A 17,388-nucleotide genomic window follows, 5' to 3' on the forward strand; every position below is an offset into this window, starting at 1 on the left:
AAGTACTTTTTTCTTTCTCTGACGAGTAATCAAATTTTATGAATTCTTGAATGTCTTTAATTATTTTTTATAGATGGGTTCAGCATACCGTAGCTCATCTATAACTAAGCTGAGTTAATAAAGTCTAAATGCCATATCTTTAATATGAAGTTTATATTTAGCTCAGTATTAAGTTATTATGAATACTTAGATAATTTAAATGACTTTTAAAGTTGTTCTCTTATTTTACTGTGTGTTGTGGTTCACCTTCCATGTAGTATTTTGGTGGAGATGCTTGGAAGGAGAGAAGAGTCAGAGTTGTCTGTCTGAATAACATATTTGATGTTTCCCCCTCACTTCTGGGACCTTCACTGATAATTAATCTTTTCTAAAGCTGTTAAAATAGTTGCATTCTGCTATGGTTTTCCTTAGAAACTTCGGGCAGTATATTATAGAGGTGGCTTAGTTTTTTCTTTTTTGGCAATAATCAAAAGGCAAGGCACAGCATAGCACTAAACATTCACCTATTACAAAGCAAACCAAAAATGGATTGTATAATGGCATTGGAGCAGTATTGGTTGTGTCAGGATGACACAGATGTTTCTTAATGCCTTAGAAATGCTAAAAAAAGTTTAAATTGTAATTTTGAAGAAGCGCTAATTTTCAAAAGTCAAAACTTAACATGTGTACTTATAGAAATGAGTTTAGATATGTAGGTATATGCACACATATGTGGACTTACATAATTAACTCTTGGTGTCTGTGTGCTTTGTGTGGACTTACTACTTTTTTAAACTCAAAATATGAAAAGCTTTTCTTTTCAGATTAAAAGTAGTGATGCTTAATGTAATGAAATGAGATGAAAAATTTACAAAGAAAATATTAATTACCTTTAATCCCATCACTCAGATAATAATTGTTTCACATTTTTAAGGTATATTATTCCAGATTATCTTCTATAATTATGTGATTAAATTTAAAAAATATACAAGTGAGATTGTTTTATACCTTCTGTTCTGCAATCTGCATTTTTCACTTAATTGTGGCTGTTCAGCATTCTTTTTAATGTTTGCGTAGTATTTCATAGTGTCACTGTAACATAATTAACCAACTAGTCCTATGCTGTTGGTTATTTAAGATTTTTGCGGCATTTTGCTATTATGAACATTACTGTAGAGAACATTCCTGCATATGCATGTTACATATTTAACCTATTTTTTCAGAAGAAATTGGATAAATTCAATTCATAATTGAATTTCTGAGTCAAATTACATGCATATTTTTGGTGTTTTGAATACTTTAACCAAATGGACTTCCAGATTGGTTTTGCTAATTTAAAATTCTACCAACTATGTATATTTTTGATATTTCCATTTCATTAAACCAATGCTTCCTTATCTTTTTTGTGTTTTGGTACTTGTCAAAATTTAGAAATATTTGTATAGTTGACTCTAAATTCATGCTTTTAACCGTTGTTGCTATACTCCAACAAAGCATGATATAGGTGACAGCTCCATGATTGCCATGTAGAGGTAGGGAGAAAGGGCAGTGGCTTAATTGAAATGATGCTCCCAAGTTTCTTGTCTTGAGTCTTCTTTTGCAATAACAAGTGCTTTGCTTTATTTAGTTGTATATTTTGGGAGTGTCTATTAGAGAGGCTGATAGAAATTATTGGGGTGGTTAAAAATTCCTCCAACCCCTCTTGCATGGTATTTGTAAGAGGGATATGGAATAGAGGAAAGGGTGATGGTGGGCTGGGAGTACAAGTCGTTAGTGGAGGAATTACTAGTTTTGGGGATGGATGTATATTCTTTCCTTATCTGCTTCTTATTGGTTCGTGTCCATTAATTTTGAAGGTTAAAACACTTACTGGTAGTGAATATTTTATTAGTACAGCCTATGCAGAATATTGTAAAAGGAGAATTTTCCCAGATAATGTTGAATAATTGAATGGTAAGGTACTCTTCCACTATTTCTGAGTTATTTTATTTTGGAAAATATTCTAACAACACTTGGGTTTAAAACACTGGTGTTATATTTGTGCAGAAACGCAATCATACACTGTATCAGGCCCAAGCAAAAACATCAGGCTATCTTTCAGAACGTTAAATTTTGGCTTTCTTTTGAGATACAGCTATCTCCTAGCTGGCTTTTCTTCACAAATAATTCACTTTTATTCACAGTAAAGATTTATTGTGCTTTGTAACTATCTTGCTGCTTACATTTTATCATTTATCCTGTTTTCATGCAGCATTCACTTTGTTGTTTTTTAAAAATGAAACAACTATTTTGAATAATCCATCACTAGTTTAAACTTTTCAGTAGCATCATGGAACTTTATGTGATGTCCTCTATATTTTGCCTATGCGTTATATTTTGTGTTTCTAAATTATGACTATCACTGATCTGCATTTTCTAGGGTTTATAGAACAGTTTGCATTAATTGAGTTTTAACCTCGGACATGTCTGTATTTTATATTTCCTGCACATATCACTTGGACCTCTCCTCCAATGTTTTTGTGCACATTTTTGCTAGGGAAATGTAAAGAAATCTGAGTTAGGCACTACAATCTGGAATTGTGGTGAACTTAAAAAAAATCTAATAAAAAAACACATTCAGTGAGCATTGAGTGTTTACAGTGCATCCAGATTTTTGCTAGATACAGTGGGGGCTTAAAAAAATATAACCAGGTGTAGTCTCTAACTTTGAGAATTGTGCTGAAAAATCAATAAGACACATGGTCTCTGATCCATGTGTATTACACACGTTGAGTATTCCTTATCCGAAATGCTTGGGACCAAAAGAATGTCCAGATTTTGGATTTTTTCAGATTTTGGTGTATTTACATTATACTGTTGAATATTAGTATCGCTATTCCAAAAATCTAAAATCCAAAATGTTCCATCGAGCATTTCCTTTCAAACGTCATCGAAAATGTTCCATCGAGCATTTCCTTTTGAACATCATGTTGGCACTCAAAAGATTTAGGATTTTGGAGCACTTTGGATTTTGGATTTTTGGATTAGGGATGCTCAAAGTAACTTCCTAAAAAAATGGTGATTGCAAATATTTTAGCTATTTTGTAGATCTAAACACACTGATAACAGCTATTCTATATGAAAATAGAGCCCAGTCCTAGGAGTTCTGATTATTAGTCACTTTCCCAGACCTGGCACATTATTTTTGTTATGTGGGCTGCTGTCTGCAAAAGAGGTATTCCAAACTCTATGTTTTAAGTACTCTACAGTTGGCTCTACTTATTTTGGGGTAACTGCAGGTTAGATTATATATATCAAAATTCTGAAAACAAAGTAACATGTACTAATACTTTTAGGAAATGTCTCAGCCTACTGTTTTACTTGACAGGAACCCTGTAGGTCTCTCCTAAAGTTATCTCCCTCTGACTTTTACGATTTTTCACATTGTCCTGTGCTTAGAGTTAAGAGAAGATGAATGTCATTACAGCTGAGATTCCTCCCTTGAGATGAGTATTTTCCATTTATATCCAGAAAAGTAAGTACATAAGGAGGAACTAGTGACAATGAGTTAGAATCTTCTACCAAAGGGCTGTCTTTTTCCGTGGAAGTGTGCTACATCAACATTATCAATCTAATCTGGGCCCCAGAATTGACCCATGTCTCACTTTCTGTTTTCATTATGGAAGAATTTGGGCCAGGGGAGAATAAAAATCTATATGGCTTATGTAATTTTGACTAATCAAAATGTTAGCTATAGTGGTAAACATACTGCATTAATTGAATGAAGAGCCCTGGCTTTTCAGACCTCTTAGTAATTTATTGAGTATGGCCTTGGCTAAGTTACTTCTGTCTAACTTCTGAATTCCTCATATAAAATAAAGGGTTTGTACCCTAGATTATACTCAAGCTTCCATGATATATGAAGTATTTCTGAAGGATCTATTATGTCCTAATTTTTTGTTAAAATTTAGTGAATAGCAGTCAATTATAAATAGTAGTACAGATTTTTAATAGATCTTCATAAATTTGAAACATTTGTATACCTCCTATTAAAAATTATTTTGACAACTTTATAATGTAGATGATGGCAGGAGAAGATGCTCTGCCAGTTATTTTACACATGGTCTCTAGATATGAAACTCCTTCAATAAATTAAAATTTCCAATAATCTCTAGCAGATCCAGGGAAAGATATCTGACATATAATTGATAACCCAATGTTAAGTGAAATAAAGTGAAAGTAAACATTAACCTAGCCATACTACATTTTAAGTACTTGATACTCTTAGGAAATGATTTTTGAACTTTGCACTCAATTTCTGCTGTAGTTTGCAGCCTGTGCTGACATTGCTGTTTTGCTGAAGAAAGACTCTATTCAGAGTGCTTATATTTGTCTTTAACTGCATGTTTCAACCTACAAGAGTGAAACAAATCCGCATATGTATTTCTATATTGTCATTGAATTTTTAGTCTTCGAAGATAATTTTGTACTAATAGAAGCTTATAGTACAGTCATATACACTGAAGAGTCAAAACTAAGGAGAATTGTACTGCACATAATCTGCCTCATTTTAAGATCCATTGAGGTACTTTGAGAAATTTCCTCCAATTTTCACTTTTGAAGAAGCATATCTTAATGATTGCCCTAAAATTTCACGTAACAGTTTCTTCCACTACTCTGCTCAGGATGTGGCTGTAGAGGTCCTCAAATGTGCACTGCTTTTCTACTTTATACAGTGTTATGGTGTTATGAACACCTGCAGTTTTATGAATGAATAGACTAACCGTTGATAATAGAGTCTCTGTCCTCATCTGAAAGCAGCCAAGCATTGAGCACTACCCTTCATCAGTGGCCATCAGACACTGGTTTATATTTGCACAGATGCTTGCTATAACAAAAGATAAGTTACTGTGAAAGAATAGCTCATCATATCAATTTCTGCTGCTTTGCTACAGCCCATTATTTACAAAATTTTTCAATTTCTGTGTTTTTAACCTGACAACCATTCCATCTTCTATTGTCTCTTCTTTAATTGAGGGTTTATTTTGTGTTAGGCATCATGTCCAGTGATACACTTACATTATTTCACTTAATCCTCACAGCAGTCCCCAAAAATAAATAGGTAAATGTTAGTTTTATTGTATAGATGAGAAACTGAGGGCTAACGAAGTTAAGTAAACTGTCCAAGCCCACATAGCTGTTAAGGGGTAAAGTTTTGAACCCAGGCCTGTCAGTTCATGAGGAACTGTCATAGCAGTAAACCACATTTTAAGATTGCTTATCACATTTTCCCTACCTAGTATGCTTTTCTTCTCTGTACTAGCTTTTTTCTTCCTATCACTTATAAATAATGTCATATTGAGCTTTGGCTGTAATCACATAGTGGTGCTTTACTCTAAATACGTTTCTGCTTTGTTTTCAAATAGATTCTCAGTTCTAGAGGAAGGGAATTGTGTTTCTTATTAATTTTGTCTGTGACATATAGCAATTGCCTAATGAATACTTGACTGATTGAGTTATTAGCAAGCTTATTTTTAGGTCTGTTCTTTCTCTATTGTTTGGATATTTGAACGTCTTTGCTGTTAAGACTTCTGACTCTTGCTGATATTACTTTTCCTTGTCTGGCAAACATAAGGTTTGAGGAAAGAGCGGGATAACCCAGACAGCCAAGGAATAAGAAAGGGCTAATTTTGATATCTAACTAGTAAAATTACATGATTTCTACCTATTGTGGCTTTTTTGAGAAATACTTTTCATGAATCTTTTCTTTGCATTTTTTTTCTAAGCAGGTCATACAAATCTTTTTTTCTTTCCTGTTTATATTTGGTTGTGCCATTCTACTATAAGGAAAGCTCATTATATAGCCTAACCTATTTGAAAGTTTTTATCAGTTCTGATTCTCAGGAGAAAACTGGGGGTGATAAAACACTGCTAAACTATAATTAAATAGGTATGAAAGAATTTTTTTACCTTTCCGAGGAAAATCTCAGTTTTTAGAAACATGAAATTTTCAGTTCACTAAACTCACATTGGTTTACCTGATCAAATTGAAACCTTTTGAGGTTCACAATTTTTCTTGATGGCAATTTTACCTTCTGCTTATTTTTACATTGGATCTTGCTCTGCCTGTTGTATCACTTTTCCTATAAATCTAGTTCTAGAATTACTTTATTCCATGAAAGAAACATCTGTTTTATAAAATCTATGGTAGACAACAGTTCAGAGGCTTTAGGACCCACTAAAAATGTGTTGTGTTAATCATCTAGCAGAACATGCTGGTGCCCATGGTTGAATGCAATTTGGAAATGTGGCTGATATGTACTGTTTTTTGATATCTGGTACTACTTATGTAAATTGACAGTATAAATATATGTTTTAGAAAATAAACTAAATGAAATAGAGATTCAGCTCACAGCAGGAAAACCAATTTAGAGGCTTTATGCTAATTCTGAAAGAAGTAGCATATGCTACTTACGACTTGGATATTTAAAAGAAAATAAAAATTTAGACTCGGTCCAGTGGCTCACGCCTGTAGGCCCAGCACTTTGGGAAGCCAATGCGAGTGGGTCACTTAGTTTGAGACCAGCCTGGTCAACGTGGCAAAACCTCGTCTCTACCAAAAAATACAAAAATTAGCCCAGCTTGGTGGCGCATGCCTGTGGTCCCAGCTACTCAGGAGGCTGAGATAGGAGGATCACTTGAACCTGGAAAGCAGAAGTTGTAGTGAGCTGAGATCGCACCATTGCATGACAGACTGGGTGACAGAGTGAGACTGTCTCAAAAAAAAAAAAAAAAAAAAGAAAAATGTAAATTGCTCCATTTTTAGGATTGCTCATATCAATCAGATGCACTGTGTACTTGATATTTTTTAAAGCTTACTAACCTACAAGTTAGCTTGATTTAATTTATTTCTGTTACTGTAAGTTTAAACAAAATATCATTGTAGCAAAGTCAGTGGTTTAGCACACCTGTAAATATGATGCCTTGGCAGTTCTTCCTGCTAGTTTCAAAAATCAGCTGACATAAATCAGTGTGTACTTGGAAAAGAAAAAATAATATGACAGTTAAAATTCCTGTTCATACTGTCAGTTTTTTAAAAAATTGCTATTTAATGGTAATATAATTTCTTAAAATTTCTAGTTACAGTTCTATATCTTTAAGTAAAATATTAATTAAAGTGTTCATGTACAGAATTTCTATTTCCTACTTATACCTGCCAGGTACTCATTTTTTATCTGTTAATAAGATATTTTTGGATTTGATTTAATTTGATGCTTTAGTTATGTTTTAATATTTTATATTTTTATATTATGCTCACCTAAATACTTCTTTATCTCTTGTGCATGTACTCAGTTTCTCTCAAACACATACTTGCTCTATAACTTAAAAAGCCAAGTTTAAAATTTATCTATATGATAAATATAATTCTTCAGATTCCAAGGTATTCTAAGATTAATCTTTGTGTACATACATCTGCTTTAGTTACAGGAAACTGAATAATGGAATTGTTCTTTAAAGGCCTCTGTTACTGAATTTGGGCTTTCCTCTTTAGCTTGATGTTGAAAGTTGTAGCATTTAACCCCTCCTCTTCATCATGAATGAGTTTCCATAACTCCTGGAGTATGTATAGCTTCGTAATCCAGCTAGTTAGCCTATATTCTCAGACATACCATATGTATTTCTACCTCTAAGTTTTTTGCTATTATAGATCTCCCTTGGATGTTTTCCTCTGTTTCTTGTTGACCATTCAATTTTTTTTTTCATAGCTCCTAACCCTTCAGGAACTATCCAAATTTCATCTTTCCTTTAAAGCTGACCTGAAGTTTCATCCCTTTTATTCCTTAACAGACTATTCTTTCAGTGGGGACACCTGACGCTATTTTGTTGCTTCTTTCCCTCACACACACAATTCTGCATTTAAAGAGAATGTGTATCATTGAAAGGATTTAAATGATTTCCAGCTAGGGTGTGTAAGGAAGAGCTGTATTGATAAATGTACACTTTGATTCATAGATATAGCAGGGGAAATGCATTATGTGATACCTTTAATAAAGCCATGACTAGCGGCTGTGTAGATGTCTTTGAAGATATTTAAGTAGCTCTAATGTAATGCTATGTTGTTACCAACATGTTGGCATTTTGACTCTTTTTTTTTTTTTTACAAGGATATTTATTATGTTTTACTTATGCCAAAACTGACGTATAGTTCTAGAGGTTAGTAGTCTATATAGTCTAGAGGTTAGTAGTCTATATAGTCAGTCATTCTATATAGTAGACTATCGTCTATATAGTCTGTATAGACTAAAATATAGTCTATATTTTAGGAGTATGGCAAGTCCAACAGCACTCTCACAAATTCTATCCTTGAGTTTTTGGACTTAGTTTTTTCTTAGTAATTGATTTACTGTACAGAGGATTAATATTTTAAAATGTATAATGAGTGATAGCGGTGTGTTTAGAATGCAAGGATATCTAAAAATGTAAAGGAACTACAGAAAAATTGCAAAATAGTGTAGAGCTTTCAATACCCTTTTTCAAACTTCTGCTAATGTTAACATCTTATGAATACAGTACACAACAATTGGCATAGTGCTATTGGTAATTTTTCTTTTCTTTTTTTTTTTTTTTTTTTTTTGAGATGGAGTCTCACTCTGTTGCCCAGGCTGTAGTGCAGTGGTGTGATCTTGGCTCACTGCAACCTCCACTTCCTGGGTTCAAGTGATTCTCCTGCCTCAGCCTCCTGAGTAGCTGGGATTACAGGCGTGTGCCACCACTCCTGGCTAATTTTTTTTTTTTTGTATTTTTAGTAGAGGCGGGGTTTCACCATATTGGCCAGGCTTGTCTCGAACTCCTGACCTCGTGATCCACCCACCCTGGCCTCCCAAAGTTCTGGGATTACAGGCATGAGCCACCGTGCCTGGCCTAGTACAATATTATTAACTAAACTACTGACTTTATTTGACTATTACTAGATTTTCTACTAATGTGCTTTTTCTGGTTCAAAATCACATTTAATGCCCACAATGCATTTAGTTTTCACATCTCTGTAGCCTCTTCCAACCTGTGCTAATTCTTCAGCCATTCCTTGTTCCATGACCTTGACACTTTGAGAGATTACTGATCAGGTATTTTGGAGCATGTTCCTCAGTTTGGGTTTGTCTGATGTTTTTTCATGAGAGAGTGAGTTTATGCATTCTTGGAAAGAATATCACAGGTGTGATTTTGTATTTTTCTCAGTGTAACCGGAGGTACATGATGTCAATATGTGTTATTACTGGTGCTGTTAACTTTGACATGTGGTTAAGATAGCGTCTCCCAGTTTTCTGCAATGGAGAGTTACCATGCTTCCCTTTGTAATTAGTAAGTATCTTGTGGGAAATATTTTGAGACTATGCAAATATCCTGTTTCTTATTAAACTTTTGCCAATGAATTTTTTATTCTCCATCGACATAATTATACCTCTTAAAATTATTTTTAGTAGTTATCCTAGGTTTTACAATATAATCAGACAGAATCTACAGTTAGGTAATAATACAGCTTCATTTAACAGCCCTATATGGCATTGTATTTCCAATTCTTCTCGCACTTGTTTTGTATTATTTTTGTCATGCAATTTACTTTTGCATATGCCAGGAACATAATATTTTGCTACTGTTTTTACTTCTGGTAGTCGGTTATCTGTTCGAGCAATTAAATGTGGGGAGAAAGTTAATTTAATTTAATTTTATTATCATTTGTTTTATTTCCAATGTTTTTTTAAAATTATTTTTTGGTAAAAGTTTAAGTTTTTGTCTGGCATAATATTCTTTCTGGGTGAACTACTTTAGCATTTCTTGTAGAGTACATTTGTTGGCAATAAATTCTCAGTTTTTTGTTTGGGGAAGTTGTTATTCATTTTTGAAAGATGCTTTCACTGGATATGGAATTCTATGTTGACAGCCTTTTTTAAGATGTTTCTTTGTGTTTGTTTTTCATAGTTTGAATATGATATGCCTAGAAGGGTGTGTGTGTGTGTGTGTGTGTGTGTGTTTGTGTGTGTGTTTAAAGCCTTACAGCCTTGGGTACTATTGGTGCTCTTGGATCTGTGATTTTGAAATATTTTTCTTTTTTATTGAGGAGAAATTTATATTATACACAGTTAACCATTTTAAAACATACAATTCAGCGATATTTAGTGTATTCACAATGTTGTGAGCCCACCAGCTCCCTCTGGTTGGTTTTGAAAATTCTTGATTATTTTTTTCTTTTCTTTCTCTCTCCTCTTTCTAAGATTCTGACTATGCATATATTAAATAGTTTGTTTTTTGTTCTGCACCTTTTGTTTGTTCTTTTCAGTGTGTTTCAGTTTGAGTAATTTCTGTAGCTCTAGTAATTTCTATAGATCTATCTTCAGTTTCACTTGTTCTTTCCTTGACTGTGTTAGTTCTACTGATGAGCCTGTTGTGGACATTTATCATCTCTGTTACTGTATTTTTTTTTTTAATTTCAGGCATAGTTTATCTTTCTTTGCTGTAATTACCCATCTGGTCTTAGGTATTGTCTGTTTTTTCTATTTGAGCCTTTAGCATATTAATCATTGTCATCTAAAATTTCCTGTTCTAACATCTGTGTCCTATCTCAGTCTGTTTTTTTAATTTCTAAAATCATGTTTTAGAACAAGTGCTCCATCATGCTTTCAACAGTTGTGGTTGGTGCATAAAAATCCACCAGGAAATACCCGCCTCTGTTGTGCCACTGATTGTGGGTGGAGATCTTACAAGGAAGCGCTCGCTCACCCAGGTTTTCCAAGTTCCTCACTATTGCTCTTTTTCCATCAGAACCTCTATCGTATGTTTCAAAGCAGCAGCAGTCTGTGGCCGCGGCATGCCTTTCAGGATTAAAGCCAGCTCATAGCGGGGCATGCCTGGAGAGTCTCAATGTTTGTGGCTCGGAAGCGAGCTGTTTCCCAGGACGCGAAGGGGCAGGATGGCAGGGATAGCGGGGACCTGGAGGTGGCCGGGCCTGACGTCTCCTGGGCGGCAAAAGCACGCTCCGGCTGCACGAGCCTGGGCCTCCTCAGTCTGTTTCTGATGACAGCTTGTCACTTGCAAATGTACTTTTTCTGTTTTTTTTTTTTTTGTATGCATTGTAATTTTTATTGAAAGCTGTACATCGTATGTAGCATAGTATAGACAAAGGCAAATAGATTTTATGCCTGGAAACGAGTCTCCCTTTCTTTCCTTTTTCCTTTCTTTTCCTTTCTCACTTTTGTTCTTGTTGCCCAGGCTGGAATGCAGTAGTGGCACAATCTTGGCTCACTGCAACCTCCGTCTCCTGGGTTCAAGTGATTCTCCCACCTCAGCCTCCTGAGTAGCTGGGATTACAGGTGTGCCCCACCACGCACAGCTAATTTTTTGTATTTTTAGTAGAGACGGGGTTTCACCATGTTGGCCAGGTTGTTCTTGAACTCCTGACCTCAGGTGATCCACCTGCCTTGACCTCCCGAAGTGCAGGGATTACAGGCGTGAGCCACCGCACCTGGCCTCGAGTCTCCCTTTATTTATGCTAAGAGTTTGAGTATAATTTTGAGTTAGGTTTCGTTTGAGATTTATTTCTCCCAGGAAATTTCTCTCAAGAAATTGTCCCAAGGAAGGGCAAGCTTAGAAGGGATTCACATGTTGTTGAAGATGTAGTTCAGCCTACTGAACAGAAAAGATGTTCACTGGTTTGGCTACACCAGGCTAGGGCTGGTTCGTAGTCACTGGACAAGCAGTTAGCATCTTCTGTGCAGGTGGGGGAGCAAATCAGCAAGCAGAAGAGTGGGTACACAGTGGGCTTGCAAAGAGTGTGGGGTCCCTCTGTGCATGGACAGACTGCACATGGTGGTGGGCAATTTTCAGGAGCAGCAGCCTGGTGCTAACCCTCTAACCACAGGCAGGCTGTGTACAGGGTTTTACAGAGGAAGTCAGAGTCCTAGTGGGTGGACAGGAGCCCTTTGAACACTCGTTTGCATGTTGAGAAGGCCATGGAAAGGTTATTGGTAGGCTAAGACTGCAAGTTTGCAGAAAGAGAGTGTTCTGGAACCATGGCTGAGAATACTGGGTATCCTCACGCTCATACTGCCGGCTCCCAAATTGCAGCCAGAAACTGCAGGCGAACATCTTCCTTCTGCAGTGTCCTTCCAGTGTCTTTTTCAGAGGAAGGTTAATATCATGCTTACTTTAAAGGAGAGAGATACCTAAAGAGATTTCTCTTTTCTTTTTTTTCTTAAATCACAGAACATAATTGAAGGATGCTTTTGGATCTGAGAGTCAATAAATTGATAACTGAGACAGATGGAGATATTGGATGACAGATAGTAAGCAGTCACTGTTGACTTAAGTTAGCTGGAAGTCCCACTACATTTTACGTTTCTGTACCTTTTATTTTATTAAACCTTTATTTTTCTTTTATTAAACCTTTATTTGGAATCGCTGTTCCTTGGTACTTAAAACCTTTTCTTCCACACAGCCTTTCAAACATTTATCTTGCTCAGGGCACCCTCTGTTATAATCTTGACCATAACTTTATCATTACCAATCATTGCCACCCCCTTTATAATCTTATTTTCAGGTACCCCTCTTTTCTCACACCATCTCATACCCATAAAGTGACTTGGAAAATACTTGAAGCACAGTAGCATCTCTAATTTATTGATACTGCTACCTTCACATTATCTTCCAGATTCTTTGTATTCATTTTTCCTGAATCAGTTTCTTGGCTCCATCATTATGTTAACACTGCTGTGGGACGAAAACTCGAAGCCCAGGTCTTCAGACTCTAGATTCAGATTCCAGTATACTAGAGATGACAAACAGTTTTAACACTTAAGCCAATTCTGTTCAGTTATATTTTGCTGTGTGCAAAGGCCATTGATAGTGTCTGCCTCAAGCAATATATTAAGGTTTATGGAATTATGTACAGGTTTAACAGGAAAAAGTGAATATCTAAGTATCTGCCACATACACATATTTCTCCCTGTAGCCATGTTTGTTTCAAAGCATCTTAAAAATCAGTTGTGATTGACAGCCTGTAGAATGGGAGAAAATATCTGCAAACTATTCACCTGACAGGGGATTAAAAACCAGACTATATAAGGAATTCAACTCAACTGCAGAAAAACAAATACTATGATTAAAAAAATGGGCAAATGATCTGAATAGACATTTCTCAAAAGATGACATACAGATGGTCAACAGGTATGTGAAAAAATGCTAAGCACCACTAATCATCAGGGAAATGCTAACCAAAACCATAATGAGATATCATCTCACTCTGGTTCAAATGGATACTATAAAAAAGACAGAAAATGACAAATGCTGGTGGATGCAGAGAAAGGGGAACCCTTATACCCTGTTGGTGGGAACGTAAATTAGTACAGCCATTATGGAAAACAGTATGGAGGTTCCTCAAAAAACAAAAAGAGCTGCCATATACCCAGCAATTCTCACAGCTGGGTATATATTCAAAATATGGGAAATCAGTATTTTGAAGTGATATCTGCACCCCTATGCTTATTGCAGTACTGTTCACAGTAGCCAAGGTATGGAATCAACCTAAGTGTTCATCAAAGGATGAATGAATTAAAGAAAATGCAATACACACACACACACACACAATGGAATATCATTCAGCCATAAAAAGAATGAAATCCTGTTATTTACAGCAACATGGATAGAACTGGAGGACATTATGTTAAATAAAACGTCAGGCACAGAAAGACAAATATTGCATGTTCTTATATGTGAGAGCTTAAAAAGGTTGATCTCATTGAGGTAGTGAACAGAATGGTGGTAACCCGAGGCTGGAAGGGTGGTAGGGAGCGGGGGATGAAGAGAGGTTGGTTTATGTGTACAAAAATAGATAGAAGGAATAAATTCTGATGTTCTGTAGCACAATAGACTAACTATAATTAACAATAATTTATTGTATATTTTTAAATAGCTAGATTTGGAGTGTCACCAACACAAATAAATGATAAATGTTTGAGGTGATGGTCATCCCAATTACCCAGATTTTATCACTGTACATTGTATGCTTGTATCAAAATATCACATGTACTCCATAAATATATACAGCTATTGTATATCCATAAAATGAAGACAAAGAATTAGGTCAGAAACCATAGGCAAACCCTCTTATCGCATATGTGACACACAGCCCTCAATATTAAAAAAAAATCAGTTGTGATCACTAGTAGAATGTTGAAGTAGCAAATTTAGGTTTTGGTTTTAGACAAAGGTAGTTGGCATTAGATAACATCTCTATTTCCATCACCTACCATGATATTTTATAAAGCTAGTAAATAATTCCAAAATGAATTTATCTCATTCTCTTATTATGAATGAATTCAAATATTATGTTGAGTCCCTTACTATGTGCAAGCACTGTTTTAGGCACAGGGGTTGTAGCAGTGAACAAGACAAAGAAAGTCCACTGTCTTATTGGATTTTATATTCTTGAGTAGATGGGAGTCAGATAATCTGCAAAAGTAAATTTATAAATATACAGTGTAATTTTACAATATGATAAATACCACGAAGAAAATCAAATAGAATAATAGAATAGCATGACTAAAGGTATAGAGGGGGTTATTTTATATTGTAGAGTCAGGTAGGGTTATTTATGGGGTAGCATTTTAGCTGAAATGTGAGAACGAGGAGCCAGCCAGGTGAAAACAGAAGGAAAAGCAAACACAAAGGCCCTGAGGTGAGAGCAAATGTCTTGGAAAAAGAGATAGAAATCTAATGTGGCTAGAATACGGTGAGCAAAGGAGTGTGCTTAGAGGAGAAGACCAAGCAGAGGTAGGGGTCTGGTTTTATAGGACTTTGTAGACAAGAATTTTGTGTGTGGCAAGAATATTTTAGTTTGATAATTCATAATCCAAAAATGATTTTTTCAGTAATGCATGTAATATTAAAATACATGCTTAAGAATGATCTAAAATTATACTGATTTGGATTACAAAATGGTTTTCTCTTAATGCAGACCTCAAATGGAAAGCTAAAAGCTAATTATTGTTTCAAGGAAATAATTACCCAGACCCTTGACTCTTTTTCTTGTTATCTACCTACCTCCCTTCCAGCATTTGGGCTGCATCAACCTAGGAACTCAAAATCTAGAGTTTTTACATGAGAATGAAAGTATTGGTTTTAGTTAGTCAATGTGAAAGGGTTAGTACTCCTAGTTAGTGAGGATCCAACACTCCTGCTTAGGGTAATGACTCTTTTTTTTTTTTTGAGACAGAATCTTGCTGTGTCGCCCAGGCTGGAGTGCAGTGGCGCAATTTCGGTTCACTGCAAGCTCCGCCTCCCGGGTTCACGCCATTCTCCTGCCTCAGCCTCTCCGAGTAGCTGGGACTGCAGGCGTCAGCCACCACGCCCGGCTAATTTTTTGTGTTTTTAGTAGAGACGGGGTTTCACCGTGGTCTCGATCTCCCGACCTCGTGATCCACCCGCCTCGGCCTCCCAAAGTGCTGGGATTACAAGCGTGAGCCACCGCGCACGGCCGGGTAATGACTCTTAATATACTTACAATGAAACAGAGCCTTAAGTTTTTGGTCAGTAAGGAGAAATAAAGTTCAGAATTCTAAGTAAGTTAGAAAGTATAATGAGGCCCTTGCATTCCTGGTCAGTCAGGAAGTGTAACAGAGTCCAAAACTCTTAGTTTGGAAATGTAATGATCCAGCATTCTTAGTCAGGAAGTATAACAGTCCAGCACTTAGGCAGCTATTGCTTAGCAACTGGTATGAATGTTGATGGAAAGGAAACAAATTGATGGTTAAGGTGAAGTTTTGGAATCATTAATTTATTCAGGCCATACTTTTAATTGATCTCCTTAAAGTTTTATGCCTCATATGTGGGTTTTTCTTTTTACCTTAATAACTTTAAAAAAATTTTACTATCTGGCTTTTTATTTTTTACAATTATCTTCATTTCTTGCCATGTTAACAGATTGGCTACTTCAAAATGTTGTTTTTCAGATAACTTCATATCTTTCTTTTCTTTGCTAGTCAAAGGCCTAGGCCTTTATCTTCCTTTTTACTACAACCCTAAAGGCAAAGAAAGAAAGGGGGAAAAAAAAGCTTGGTTTATCCTATATTTCTTCTGAGTTTACTGATATTAATTATTTTTTAAATATATTTTGTTTTAATGCATGAATATACATGGATATTATTGAAAAATTTAAAACTATATGGAAACACAAAGGAGAAAGTCATTATCTTACACTACAACTTTTGGCACTTTGGTATGTTTCCTTCTAGTTTTTTTTTCTTCCTGTGATCTATATATAAGCATGTGTACATACATAACAATTTTTCTTAAACTTTTTTGGGTCACAAATATCTTAAAAATTTTGAAGCCTATAGATGAGAGAAAATACGTAAATGTTGAAGACAAAATTTTATATATATATGTCAAGGGGATTTAGGAATGAGTCATCAGCAAGGATCTTTTTCATTCACTATCATGTGCTGTTGTTGAAACTTCTTTTAAATCTTTTTCTTACTGCTGTAGTGGAGCCATTGTTGTGCCAGATCTTTGGCTATAGTAGTGCTATAGTTGGGATGTAAGGTTACTGTTACCACTCTTACAGTTTGTGTTCACTATTAACTCTTTTTATCAAATAATAGCATTCATGTGTGAAGTGGCTGGGTCCTGATGGACTTCCAGACTCAGTAGTATGTGGCATCAGTACCAGTCTTAACTTCAGTAACCCATATGATCATTTTTTTCTTGACTGAGTGGTATTTCATTATAGGATACAATTTATTTAATTAATCATCTATTAATATAAGTTTAGGCTCTGTAATTTTTCTCTACCATAAGTAAAACAATGATGTAATAAATACCCTTATATTTACTTGTCTGACAATTTTCTTGGGATAAATTCCTAAAAGTGAAATTGCTTAGTCAAATTTGATGTCAATTGCCTGATTGGGCCTGAGAAGTATACCAATTTATAGATAACATTGTGGTCTTTGCTAACACTAGTCATTATGGAATACTTTTATTAGTTATAGTGTTTATAAAGTGAAATACATAAATCTAAAATATATAGTTAGATGTATTTTGACAGTTCTATATGTCTGTGTATTTAATACCTTTAGCAGTATATAGAACATTTCCATTGTCACAGAAAGATTCCTTATAAATCTTCCTGTGTTCTTACTGGCCATCTATTTTTTTTTCTTTTGGTGAAGTATCTATTGAAGTCTTTTTTGCATTATATTTGGATTTTCTTCTTATTATTGAGTTATAGAAGTTCTTTATATATTGTGGGTACTAGTCTTTTGTCATGTATTTATAGAATAAACACATTTTTGGTATGTGGCTGGCCATTTGATTTTCTTAGTGGGGTCTTTTGACAGTCAAAGGTTTTAATTTGAATAAAATTCAATTTATGAATTA

At 35.1% G+C, this 17,388-nt stretch overlaps 1 protein-coding gene across 2 annotated transcripts in view; it reads left to right on the forward strand.

Annotated features, from left to right (window-relative positions):
* The window catches only part of FAF1 (Fas associated factor 1), a 502,796-nt gene that overhangs the window by 78,786 nt on the left and 406,622 nt on the right, over positions 1-17,388 (forward strand). The gene's annotated exons all lie outside the window — the stretch shown is intronic.

The sequence above is a fragment of the Symphalangus syndactylus genome, chromosome 12 (genome assembly GCF_028878055.3).
Source record: "Symphalangus syndactylus isolate Jambi chromosome 12, NHGRI_mSymSyn1-v2.1_pri, whole genome shotgun sequence".
Taxonomy (NCBI): Eukaryota; Metazoa; Chordata; class Mammalia; order Primates; family Hylobatidae; genus Symphalangus; species Symphalangus syndactylus.